Source organism: Rhinopithecus roxellana, chromosome 3 (assembly GCF_007565055.1).
Source record: "Rhinopithecus roxellana isolate Shanxi Qingling chromosome 3, ASM756505v1, whole genome shotgun sequence".
Taxonomy (NCBI): Eukaryota; Metazoa; Chordata; class Mammalia; order Primates; family Cercopithecidae; genus Rhinopithecus; species Rhinopithecus roxellana.
Window position 1 is genome coordinate 80,558,886 of NC_044551.1, and position 14,132 is coordinate 80,573,017.

The following is a 14,132-nucleotide window of genomic DNA, read 5'->3' on the forward strand; positions in this document are numbered from 1 at the left end:
AAAGGTACAGACTGTTAGTTTTGCAAGACGAAAAGAGTTCTAGAGACTTGTTGCTCAAAAGTCTGAATGTACCTGATGTTACTGAACTTTGCACTTAAAAATTATTAAGATAGTAAATTTGATATTATGTGTATTTTACCACAATTAAAAATAAAAATTAAGAATATTTTATATTTTCATTTTTAATATCAAGTGAACATGTTTTCACACCAATGAATATATTTCTACATTATTATTTTGGTGGATACATAATGTTCTATTTCATCATTGTATAACTTATTCAATGAGATTGCCATTTTTGTAAATTTATATTTTCCTCAAAGCTGCGACGAACAAGCTGCGACGAACACACAAACAAACAAGCTGCGACGAACATTGCTGCGAGCTGCAGCTTTGCCAATTGTGCAACTATTTCCTTAGAATAAATTCCTAGAATGGAAATGCTAGGTCAAATACGTCCAGAATCTGACCACTCTTTATGGTCTACCTTGCTATGCCCCCTGCCCCAAATAGCTACACTGCTCTCCCCCTTGCTACCTTCAGGCTGATACTCGTGGTCATCATGGGTGGCCTTCCCTGACCACCCGCTGCAACTGAAATGCCCTCCTCCCACCCAACATACACTTGCTGTCCCCATCTCTGCTTGTTCTCCACAGCACTGATCATTCTATAATAAGCTACCCCCCATTCTTGTTCATCGTGTTTATTGTCTGTCTTCCTCCTCTCCAGGATGTCAGCTCCATGAGGGTCAGGCTTCCTCTTTCAACTCCATCCCCATCCCCCAGCACTCAAGTGTTCTTCAAGTATCCCTTAAACATTCCAACAGTAAGACCCAGTTCCTGTTTTGAAGGAATTCATGATCTGCTGGGGGAAACCGACCTCAGACAACAGAGTGAATGATGCTATATTCTCAGATATTCACAACACGCTGGAGAAAGCATCGAGGAAGCAATGACAGAGGAGGTGACATCTAAGCAGAGCCCTGATGGGCGAATCTGGGAACAGGAGAGAGGCAGTAACCCTGCAGGGGCACCACATACTGATGTGTGTGGACCATGGGCTGGCGTGGAGGGTGGGGAATGGTTGTGGCCAGATTGTAAACAGTGTTGAGTGTTGAGGGGCACATGAAAGAGCTTTAGCATTTTTTTTTTTTTTGGAGACAGGGTCTGTCTCTGTCATACAGGCTGGAATGCAGTGGTGTGATCATAGCTCACTGCAGCCTCAAATTCCTGAAAGAGTCTTAATTTTAACCTGTAACATTCAGGTTAAATTTCAACCTGTCACAATCAAACTGTCCCCTAGGGCTTCACTACTGCCAGGCCACCTGATGATGACAAAGTGTAGAAGAAGATTAAATTGGACTCTAATCTCCACTCCAGCACACCCCTGTTTGAGACAGGGCAGTCCAGCACGAGCTGGCTTACACACTGTGCTTCTGATGGGTCCTTCCTTGCAAGGCCGTGCTCCATGGCTGGAATTTTGAAAACCATCTCTGCTGGCAATGAAAGCTGCTGCCTTATAGAATGACCAAGGCCAGCACTTTGGGAGGCTGAGGTGGGAGGATCATTTGAAGCCAGGAGTTTGAGACCAGCCTGGGCAACATAGCAAGACCTTGTCTCTATAAAATAAACAGAATTAGCTTGATATAGCGGTTAGTGCCTACAATCCCAGCTAGGGAGGCTGAAGTGGGAGGGTCACTTGATGCCAGGAGGTCGAGGCTGCAGTGAACCGTGATTGCACCCTACACTCCAGCCTGGGTAACAGAGTGAGAACCTGTCTCAAAAAAAAAAAAAAAAAAAAAAAAAAAAAAAGAGCAGGTGGAATCTCCTTTCTTCTCGCAGGAGGGCAGGACCCTTTTACAATCTGTAAAAGTGTGTAGGTTTTCTGGAAAAGATTGAATTGCAATGGGTATAGAAACCAACCTTGGGCTTTGGGGAGGGCTCAAACCTTGTCAAGGCTCAGCAAGAGAAAACAGTGCTGTCTTCCACATGTTAGCAAGTCACCGTTCCCGGCAGCACACCTGAGATCAACTCCACTGAAATCCCTGTGTCCCAAGAGGTAAAGCAATTCACTGAAAACATACACTTCGTTAGCAGAACAGGTGACGTCAGCTTTCCAACTCTGACGTTTTTGATGAGTTGGTTAAAGTCCTAAAACACCCACTAAGATGAAAATAGTGGAAGTGAGGCTGAGGTGGGAGGATCATTTGAACTCAAGAGTTCGAGATTGCAGTGAGTCATGATCATGCCACTGCACTCCAACCTGGGCAACAGAATGAGAAGCTGTCTCAAAACAAACAAACAGAAAATGTGGAACTGCAGAAGCAAGGGTACAGAACTTGGAACCTGGGTGGAGGGAAGAGGAGAGGGCAGGGCGGGCCATGAGGCAGGGAAGGTCATGGAGAACTCCTAGACCACTGGATTTTGGCCAAATCTATTTTCTTATCTGCAAAACAAGAGAGAAACTCATGCTCTCTGGGTGCCCTGTTACCTCTCACGGTGACATTTCTTTGTCTTTGAAAAGTGTAACGCGTACAAGTGTGCCAGATTCCCATTTTCTATCAATTTCTAGAAAGGTTATGAGAAACCTGGGTCATACCTGGGTAGTAAAATGCTGACCTCAGGAGTCATGCAGTCCTTAGGTGGAGCAGAATGACCTGGCCTGGCTTGTGGAGACTTGCGGCTATGTAACTGCCCGCTCGTGATGCCCCTTGCTGCCCTGGGATGTGCCCCTGCTGGGCTGGATTGGCTCAGCCACCCGGCAGCACGACTCCCCCGCCTCCAGTGCCCCTCAAGCACCTAAGAGCCTCAGGTTCCCCATCATAGACAAAGGACTTGGATGAGCCCTCTGAGGTCCCCTCTAGCTCTCAGGTCTAAGGCTATGGCTTTATGAATATTGCATTTCTACTCTGCAAAAAAAAAAAAAAAAAAAAAATTAATGATACCATGTCTGAAAAGTGCCATGAATTACTTGGGATAGAAGTGATGGGTTAATTTTGTTGCCCACGGTTTCTGTAATCCAATAAAATGGCAATACTCAGGCTGGGCTTGGTGGCTCATGCCTGTAGTCCCAGTATTTTGGGAGACGGAGGCAGGCAGACTTCTTGAGCTCAGGAGTTTGAGGCTGCAGTGAGCTATGACTGCACCACTGTATTCTAGCCTGGGCAACATAGTGAGACCCCGTCTCTGCAAAAATTTAAAAACTGAGCTGGGCATAATGGTACATGTCTGTAGTCCCAGCTATTCAGGGGGCTGAGGCAGGTAGTCCCAGCTATTCAGGAGGCTGACGCAGGAGGCTTGCTTGAGCCTGGGACATCGAGGCTGCAGTAAGCCCTGATATTGCACCACTAAATTGCAGCCTGGCCCACAGGACAAGACTCTGTCTAAAAATAAATACATTAATTAATTAATTTAAAAACTTCCTACATAGTTTACAGATCACTTTAAGTGATCGGATAGGCAGGAATCTGAGTCATTGCTTCAATTTCACAGATGAGGAAATTAGCATTGTTTCTTATATTATGGATCCTCCTTATTACTGAAAGTAATCCATTTTGAATCAAAACACAAATTGCTAGGGAAAAAATGGCTGAGATAATCTCTTCTTGGGCAACTTTCAAGGAATGCTCCTGATCTATCCTTAAACAAAAGGAAAGGGCAAAGCAGTGTTATCTTTTAGGTCAGAAAAATAAACAGACTTTTCTGTTTTCTTCCCTCTTTTGTAAGCAGTGACACTTGAGAAGTTTCTCAGCAGCAGGTTTCTGCCCAAGCCTGAAAATTGTCTGACTGACATGAGCCTAAACAAGGGTGGGGACAATCTGAGGACGCCTCCCTGGTGCTCTAAACAGCATGTTGTGAGTAGATGGAAATGAAGGCTACAGTTTTTAGGGAAAAGTCTTCCTGCTCATTTTTTTGATGACATTGCATGGTATCCCTGACCCCTGAAAATGTTGGGAAGGGTAGAAAAGGATGAGATTTGTCAGTATCTACTTGCTTTCCACAAGAGTTGGATGATTTCCAAGGAACCTCAGGGGTTAAATTTCTTAACTGGAAAGGGGTGGGACTGGCGAAGGCGCAATCAGGAGTCCCATCTGCAAAGCCTACTCTTGCTGTGAGGTTTTTTTTTTTTTTTTTTTTTTTTTTTTTTTTTTTTTTTTTTTTTTGAGACGGAGTCTTGCTCTGTCGCCAGGGCTGGAGTGCAGTGGCCGGACCTCAGCTCACTGCAAGCTCCGCCTCCTGGGTTTACGCCATTCTCCTGCCTCAGCCTCCGAAGTAGCTGGGACTACAGGCGCCCGCCACCTCGCCCGGCTAGTTTTTTGTATTTTTAGTAGAGACGGGGTTTCACCATGTTAGCCAGGATGGTCTCGATCTCCTGACCTCGTGATCCACCCGTCTCGGCCTCCCAAAGTGCTGGGATTACAGGCTTGAGCCACCGCGCCCGGCCAGCTGTGAGGTTTAACCTGCATTATAGTCCTGGGAGAGTCACAGGTTTCTTTCTCTGTCTTCTGTAGGAGGCTCAGTAAAGTTACCTCAAGTCAAACATTTAAGAAGTGATACCTGGCCCTGCAAGGTGCCTCACACCTGTAATCCCAGCACTTTGGAACGCTGAGGTGGGAGGATCACTTGTGGCCGGTTCAAGACTAGCCTAGGCAACATAGGGAGATCCTGTCTCTACCAAAAAAAAAAAAGTTTAAACAGATTAGCCAGGTGTGATCAGTTTGTTTAAACTTAAATTAGCTGTGCATGTAGTCCCAGCTACTCAGAAAGCTGAGGTGGGAGGATCGATCCCTTGATCCCAGGAGTCTGAGGCTGTAGTGAGCTATGATGGTGCCACTGCACTCCAGCCTGGGTGACAGAATGAGACCCCTGGCTTTCAAAACCAGCTATCTGGAGTCCAACTTCAGTAGTCTTTCCTTCTGTTACACAGACCCAAACATCGTGAATGTTCTTAGACCCCATCAGCATGATGACACTGAAGTAGCAGAGACTTCCAGAGTGTATTAGTCTGTTTTCACACTGCTTTAAAGAAATACTCAAGACTGGGTAATTTATAAGAGAAAGAGATTTGATTAACTCACAGTTCCACATGACTAGATAGGCCTCAGGAAACTTACAATCATGGCAGAAGGCGAAGCAGGCACATCTTACATGGTGGCAGGCGAGAGAAAGGGAAGAGCCCCTTATAAAACCATCAGATCTCATGAGAATTCACTCACTGTCATGAGAACAGCATGGGTAAAGCGGCACTCATGATCCAATCACCTCCCTCAACACATGGGGATTACACTTTGTGATGAGATTTAGGTGGGGACGCAGAGCCAAACTGTATCACAGGGGAATAAGATCATGAGTCTCCCAAATTGACCATGATCTGGCTCCAAAGCAGTGAGACAGTAAGATTCATTGAAAACAAGGTTTTATAGCAGGAGCTGACAAACAGAAGCCCATGGATCAAATCCAGCCCACCACCAGTTTGTGTATGGCCAGTGGGTTTAAACTAGTTTTATATTTTTAAATGGTTGGGGGAAAGCTCAAAAGAAGCACAGTCTGTTGTTACATATACAAGTTATATGAATTTCAAGTTTCAGTGTCTGTAAATAACATTTTATTGGAACATAGGCTCATTGTTTAACTATTGTCTGTGGCTGCTTTCACACGGCATCTGGGGAATTGAATACAATCTATTCTTGTTACTCACAGCATTTATGTTCCATAAAGTCACCGTTAATACTGAATTAATAAATACTAAACTATTTCTCCTAGGGGAAACATAGGGTTAGTTTCCTGTAGGCCTCCGATCACATTTTTGTCTACTGATCAATATGTAATTATTTTTTTTTATATGTGCTTTTTTTTTTTTTTTTTTTTTTTTTGAGATGGAGTCTTGCTCTGTTGCCCAGGCTGGAGTGCAGTGGCCGGATCTCAGCTCACTGCTAGCTCTGCCTCCTGGGTTTACACCATTCTCCTGCCTCAGCCTCCCAAGTAGCTGGGACTACAGGTGCCCACCACGCCCACCACCTCACCCAGCTAGTTTTTGTATTTTTTAGTAGAGATGGGATTTCACTGTGTTAGCCAGGATGGTCTCAATCTCCTGACCTCGTGATCAGCCCCTCTCGGCCTCCCAAAGTGCTGGGATTACAGGCTTGAGCCACCGCACCCGGCCCCATTTACATATTCTTTTCCTTTTCTAAATTTTTTTGTAGACAGCAGTAGTCTTACAATGTTGCCTAGGTTGGTCTCAAACTCTGGGCCTCAAGCGATCCTCCCACATGGGCCTCCCAAAGTGTTGGGATTACAGGCAGGAGCCACAGTGCCCAGTGTTTTGTTTTGTTTTTTAAATAACAAAGATGTATTTAAAGAATTTAACAGGAGAGTGCCTGACCAAATACTGTAAGTTTAAATAAGATCTATTTTATGGAAACTCTGGAATCTGCAGGCTGTTCTTTAATTGCTCACAGAGGAAACTTCCGAGATGGTGAAAATTCCAGGCATGCAAAATATTCTGAACTGAAGTCAGCAATGAGCAGGACTGCCTCTGGGCTGCCTTCCGTTGTGCTTTCTTTTGTTGGTGTATGTTAATATTCCCTGTTGCAATTAAAAAGGTAGTTTTCAAACACTAAGAAGAGTAGCAACTCAAATCTCTAGACACTAACAATTTATAAGTTCTCCCACTGGAATAAAGGGGCCCTGGATCAAGGTGGGTCATCATGCAGCTTCAGTCCACTAACAGGGCTTTGGAGACTCTTACCAGTACCTTTTCTTCCCCTCCCCTACAACACATGAGGGCTAGCGCTCAGGCCACAGCTGACCTGTGAAGTTTCAACCTCAGTCATGCTCCAGCCAATTGAACAAGGCTTCAGAAATACCCAGCCCTGACAGCTCGCGGTATTCAGAAACACTAAGGAACGTCTTTGCTGATTATGCCTGATTTATGTACAGGACTCAGGGATATGCTGTCACATGGACTATTGCATCTTGGCCTTTTTGGCAGAATATCAAAGGGCACAATTCAGTATGATACATGTCTTTTCCACTGGTGTGGAAAAGATCCTATGGCTCAAGTTTCACAGGACAATGAGTGGAAAGCACGGAGCGCTGGCTTCTAGGGCTCTTCTGCACAGTTCAGTGGGTGCCGAGGTTCCAGTTCATTTGTTTAAAAGCTTTGACTCCCCAAGAAGGCAGCTTTTTGCAGCTCAGGGACTCTGGCATAATTCAAATTTGTACCCGGAAGTCAGAAGTATGTTCTTTGACCAGACTCATTCCTGTTTACTCTAATTTGTGACACTTACTCCCAGTACTACACCCACCTCTTCTTCTAAGATCTCATAAAAAGTCTTCACAACTCACACACAGAAGAAAATACCATCCAACTTGGTTCTGTACCACCATTTGACTAAACTGTGTGGGATTTCCTGCCTTCTTCTCTTCCTCCTCCAATTCCTTTCCTCCCTCCAAATCTCTTATTATTCTTCAATATTGCACAAATCGGCCTTTGCTTTCATCTCTATGGCTTTGAAGCACAGTTACTGTTATATTTGGGAAGACAGAAGAGTTGGAAATAAGCTTTATTTCCTCTACAAGCAAGGCAAAAATCCACTGAGATTCCTTAAGCATGATCCCTTTATTATGTAATAGGCATTGAGTTAATAATTAGGCAAAATCATAGCTGATATGATCAGGTCAAAAATAATAGATAAAATAATGTTTAATGGGCTAGTTGCAACTATTGGCTTCAACTACATAAGGCTATCGAGTCTAGGTGATATCATTCAAGATGTAGATGCTTACGGAACAAGAAACTAAGACTTTGAGAAACAAAAGCTATTACAAAACACATCATCCACTTTTTTGTTTGCCCCTTTTCCCCTCATTCTATTATGCAATTTGTATACTCACTCATTTCTGATGAGGACTAATTTCCAGCTTCATCACCGCACATTTGTTTAAAGTATTTAGATGCCTATAGAGCAAAGAAATAACGTTAGCAAAGATAGGCAACCACTCTCTAATGAGGGGATAAACACCTGTTTTTAAACAATTCATATATCTAAGGAGTTTCTTGGAACGCAGTAATATCTAATACCTACAGGAGTATTAGAAACTTCTTTAAAAAGTGAGTCGTTTAAAAATACCTTGGCTGGGCGTGGTGGCTCACGCCTGTAATCCCAGCACTTTGGGAGGCTGCGGTGCGCGGATCACGAGGTCAGGAGATGGAGACCATCCTGGCTAACACGGTGAAACCCCGTCTCTACTAAAAATACAAAAAAAAAAAAAGCCGAGCATGGTGGTGGGCACCTGTAGTCCCAGCTACTCGGGAGGCTGAGGCAGGAGAATGGCATAAACCCGGGAGGCGGAGCTTGCAGTGAGCCGAGATTGCACCACTGCACTCCAGCCTGGGCGACAGAGCAAGACTCCATTTCAAAATAAATAAATAAATAAAAATAAAAATACTTTTATGTTTCTTAAGTTTTTCACTTTAATTTTTATATTTTAGTGTGAAATGGCACACAGCTATGATACTGTCAAGTCTCTGATTCTTTAACTCTGAATGGGTTGCTCTTACTGAGAAAAATCATTCTTCTAGTAACTCTTAGGTTGAGTCATTATGGACTGCCACACGTGGTGCCAAGAAAGAAAAGTTTCTGACTGGGCACAGTGGCTCACGCCTGTAATCCCAGAACTTTGGTAGGTCGAGGCAGGCAGATCACCTGAAGTCAGGAGTTTGAGACCAGCCTGTCCAACATGCCGAAAACCCACCTCTACTAAAAATACAAAAAGTAGCTGGGCGTGGTGGTAGGAGCCTATAATGCCAGCTGCTCGGGAGGCCGTGGCAGGGAGAATCGCTTGAACCTGGGAGGTGGAGGTTGCAGTGAGCCGAAATTGTGCTACTGCACTCCAGTCTGGGCAATAGAGCCAGACTCCATTTCAAAAAAAAAAAAAAAAAAAGAAAGAAAGAAAGAAAAAAAAAGAAAAGTTTGTGATGTCTCCTTTCACAGAAATAGAAACAGCAAAACAGCAACAAAGAACCAAGTAGTTTTTGGCAAAATAAAGTGTCTTTATTTCAAATTAAAACTCAAATTTAAAAAATTAGTTTTAGTTATCTCTGATGAATCATAATCTTGGACAGCCTGCTTAAAATTTTAGAGTCCTTGCACAGAATGGAAGTTGAAGCCCTCTTTAATATCCAATATTTAGAACAGCTTCCTGTTAGAGGACAATATAATGTATGCTATAGTCACAATAGGACAAATGATCATTTAAAGAATTTGCATACTGTAACTTCAAGGATCCAAATCTTACTGAGTTCAAAATTAAGCACTCAGGTCAGATTCTTTTTTGCAACAGGCATCCTATTTTAATTATGATACCAATACTTTGAGCTCTGACAAACAATTTAATATCAATTTAAAATTAGGGAAATTTAGTTCCATTGAAAATAAAATACTTACAAAAAAAATCCAAAGCTTCATGGAGAAATAATGCAATAGTTGAAAAAAGAAACTCTTTAAATATGCTGAACTAAATGGTATGTACAAATATGAATGACAGCCCTTCAGGCCCCAATTTTCCTGCCATCTCCCAGATGGTCATCACTTAGTCTTCCTGAAATGAACCTGTAATGTGTCTGTTTGCTATCTGCTATCACCAGTTTTCCAGTTTTTCCTACAAATTGCAATTCTTACATTTTCATAAGATAAGATCATTTAATTCACACAAATTCCTGGGAACCGTGAGACCACCTCAGGGCTTTATCTTCCTGATCCTGTTCTTGCAGTTTGCCTAACAATGTTGATGCAACAGAATAGAAAGTATTTTTCCCTGCCTGATAAGCCCGATTTTGACTTGGTAGCCTGTTTATAGAATAAACAAAGATAGCACAGAGTGCCTATGTTCAGAAGAATTCTGTGTTGATGGGGAGGAAAAGAAAACAAATAACTAAGAAAAAGTCTGCATACTTTAAAATGAATGGATATAAGGTCCTTCTATTGGGGGTATCAATTACTTAAATGACTTACACCCACAGTGTTTTAGTTCTCAAATGTTTTCAAGATTTAAAGAATCCGGAATAGTTACAGTTAGTCTTAGGTCTGGGTTCCATCAATCAAACCTGTAATCAAATACTCACTTGACTTCATTTGGGCTTTAATGGTTGAATGGTCTTTATAACCAAATTTACTAGTCACAGAGGCCTATGGGGCTGGGGAGGGGTTTAGCTTCACAAACTCTAGAGTTTAGTCAAACGAAAAAGACCCAGGAGGCCAGTTCTATAAAGGTCAACATTATCTTTTTATGTTGGTAGCACCAATCTAATGGAATTACAGACCGAAAGCCTAGAGTTATACCCTAGGGTTTCCGTGGTTTTCATTTGTCCCGGAGGAACCCCAAAGAATGTACTATGCTGGGACCTTATTTCCTTACAGGGACAGTACTGATATCAAATCATAGTTCCAGCTACACAAACGAGGCCTACTACGGGTCAGGCACTATGCTAGGCACTTCCTATGTATGACTGCATCTTCCCAACATACCTATGGTACAGATATTATGATTAATCTTCATTTTACAAATGAGGAAATGGGGCTTGGGGAGGTCACAGATCTTGCTGAAGTCCACATGATTAAAACATGGTGACTCTCAAACCCAGTAACTTCTGTGTTCCTTTCTTTTTCTTTCTTTTTTTTTTGTTTTGAGACAGAGTCTTGCTCTATTGCCTAGAATGGAGTGCAGTGGCACTATCTTGGCTCACTGCAACCTCTGCCTCCCAGGTTTAAGCAATTCTCGTGCCTCAGCCTCCCAAGTAGCTAGGACTACAGGCACCCACCATCACGCCCAGCTAATTTTTGTATTTTTAGTAGAAGTGGGGGTTTGCCATGTTGCCCGGCTGGTCTCGATCTCCTGAGTTCAGGCAATCCGCTCACCTCGGCCTCCCAAAGTGCTAGGATGACAGGCATGAGGCACCGCCCCCAGCCATCTGTGTTCCTTTCTAACATAAACATTAATGGTAGTAATAAATGAAAGCAACTTATATCCTAAGGGATTCCTCACACAGTGGCTGAAATGCTGGTTTCATAACCCATCTGTCCAGAAGCCTGGGCCTTTCCCATCCCTCTAAGAACCCTCCCAGGCTGGGCTCCACACAAATGTGTCCCTCTTATCTCCTGGGCAACTTATACCCTGCTCTGAAGAGGGAGGAGCACAAGGCTGGCCTATCAAAGGTTCAAGAGCTTCTCTGCATGGAGCTGCAGGAACCCAGATAAAAGCACAGCAGGTGGGGACCTGGGCCCCATTGTATTCTAAGTAAAAACAGGCCAAAAACAAAGAAGAGAAGAGGGAGAAGGGGGAAAGAAACAAATTTCCAAGTAAGACTCTCACAAAAATGGTTACAATTCTTAAAGATATTTTCTTGGAATCTGTGCAATTGCTTTTAAAACAATTACATGCTACTCCCAGCCTTTCCTTTTCTTTCTTTCTTTCTTTTTTTTTTTTTTTACAGAGTCACTCAGGTTGGAATGCATTGGTGCTGTCATGGCTCACTGGAGCCTGGACCTCCTGGGCTCACAGGATCCTCCCACCTCAGCCTCCCAAGTAGCTGGGACTACAGGTACGCGCCATCATGCCTGCTTAATTTTTTAAATTTTTTATAGAAATGGGGTCTTGCCACGTTGCCCAGGATGGTCTCCAACTCCTGGAGGCTCAAGTGATTCTCCCATCTTGGCCTCCCAAATTGCTGGGATTACAGGCGTGCGCCACTGTGCCCGGCTACATGCTTCCCTTTTAACAGACCAGAAATTGTGACAAAGTTAAAATCTGCTCTAAGGTGGGCTGCTGTGCATGGCTCAGGCATCTGACGGGCTGCTCTACAACAAAGTGCATACTGTAGATGACAGTGTGGAAATCTATTTTCATTATACAACTGTCACTTTAAGTACACATAATTCTTTGCTGTGTTTATAGAAGGAGTCATTTTTAATTTCCAAGGAAAAGAGTAATTTGGAATCGTTTTCAGAAGCTTTAGAAAGTCAAGCAATAGAAAGAACATTTCACAAGAGGTATCCTGGTAGTGAATCATAGTTCACAATACTACCCGCACATGCTTCAAGACGAAGTGAATCACTCCTCCAGGATTACTATTGAGTATAGCTCTCATAATCTTGGCCTTACCACTGGAATTGCATTATATAGTAAAGCTAGCAAGATCAGGCCAAAGCCACTTCTCCAAGCCACTTCTCTCACGTATCTCCAAGGGCAGATATATGAACCCATTGCAGTGTGAATGTAAAAATGCTGGTTAGCAATCTAAATCCAAAAAACCTATAGTCCCACACTTGTAACTTTTGGTTATTGCCAAACTTTATATTTAAGACAATGTCATTGTTCTCATAAAACCCATTAAGTCTACAAGTCTTCTTGCCCTGAGTAGAAAAAGAAGCCCCTACTTACTTCTTGACCAAAGGAGCTGTAAGATCTATAAATGTCACAGGTACATGAACACTCTAAACTGAGAATAATGCTAGAGTATATATGAGATCGCTTATAAGATCCCTGCATAAAATATGGTCCAGTACAAGAGGAGGAGGTAGGTGGGAAAGATTTTGTAAAATGTTTAAGCTGAATTTCTGTAACCATATTACCACATGTATTTAAAATCAACTCTTCAGAAAATATCAACAAGGCAAAGACAAAAGTCTATAAAAAGTCTGTCAGTCTAGAGAGAACTTCCAAATCATAGGGCAAAATTTCAAATAATGCTGTAACTTCGTTATTTGCTGGCCCTTGAATTCCATAGGCCAGAGGTATTTGGAAGACATAGGTCTAGCAAATGAAGTGACTATCACATGATCAGTACAACAAGTGTCTCAACTATACTATGCAGCTGACAGCTCAGAACTTGTAATGCGTTTTAAAGAAAGGTGCTGGCTGGGAGCAGTGGCTCACGCCTGTAATCCCAGCACTTTGGGAGGCCAAGGCAGGTGGATCAGGAGTTCAAGACCAGCCTGGCCAATATGGTAAAATCTCATCTCTACTAAAAAAAATACAAAAAATTAGCTGGGCGTGGTGGCGGGTGCCTGTAATCCCAGCTCCTCGGGGGCTGAGGCAGAGAATTGCTTGAACCTGGGAGGCGGAGGTTGCAGTGAGTCGAGATTGCACCACTGTACTCCAGCCTGGGTGACAGAGCAAGACTCCATCTCAAAAATAAATAAATAAATAAATAAAATAAAGAAAGATGCTTGAAATACACCTGATAGAGATCCCCTTTTCTTCTGAACATTTGTTTAGGCCTCTCAAAAGGGGCATCATTTTCATGAAAAGTCCATTTATGTGAACCTGGGGACAAGAGCCCTGGGGTTTTCCATTACAAACCAGTTGATGACTATTTACTGTGTTCTGAAGAATTTCCTTTTTTAAAAAAGAAAATCCAACCCTAGGCCTTTCTGCGCTTACTCAAATTTGGGCCTGATAATTTCAGTTTTAAAGCACTCTGACATCCATCACTGCATTTCCTATGAGGTGTTATTCCATGCAGGAGAGAAAACTGAAGTCCAACTAGCATATTTGGCAGACTGCTTCTTCTAGGCTTTTCTTTTCGCCAAAGATCTAGCAGCACAGATTTATTCGCTCCAAAGAAAGGTGGCTTCCCAAAAGGTACTCAGAGCCAGTGTAAATTGCAAAGTACAGAGGATGCTTTTTCTCCCAGAAATGGAAAACAACATTTCACAAACTGATATTCCGAAAAAGCATTCAAGAATTTAATCATGACCCTTTGGCCTGAAATGCTGCAGTGATATTTTTACGACCCAAGAATTCCTAAGCTATTGCTGCTGTCCAGAGCACCCACTCTTCAACTGGCTTAAAATGTGTGAAATGACGTAATGCTTAAATATTTCCTAAGATGCATCTCAGAAGTGACCTCATGCATATGCATGATCACCAGTGATGGACTGAAAACAGATTAATTCTGCTTCACAGCTAAGCATGAAAACATTAAAAAAATGTCTGGAGTAGTTCATATTCCAGATGCGTACTCCTTCCCCTCTCAAAACTGCATCTGTGACATTTTTTTCATTCTCGATGACATAGTTATGATATTACACTCCATAGTGAAGTTCTTGGAATTAGCTTTCTTTCAGAAAA

At 42.7% G+C, this 14,132-nt stretch overlaps 1 protein-coding gene across 1 annotated transcript in view; it reads right to left on the reverse strand.

Annotated features, from left to right (window-relative positions):
• Positions 1 to 14,132, reverse strand: part of LOC104682125 (zinc finger protein 669-like) — a 90,022-nt gene that overhangs the window by 42,136 nt on the left and 33,754 nt on the right. Inside the window, 1 exon segment of the mRNA XM_030927409.1 lies at positions 7,896 to 7,959. The gene's annotated coding sequence lies outside the window, so the exon portion shown is untranslated.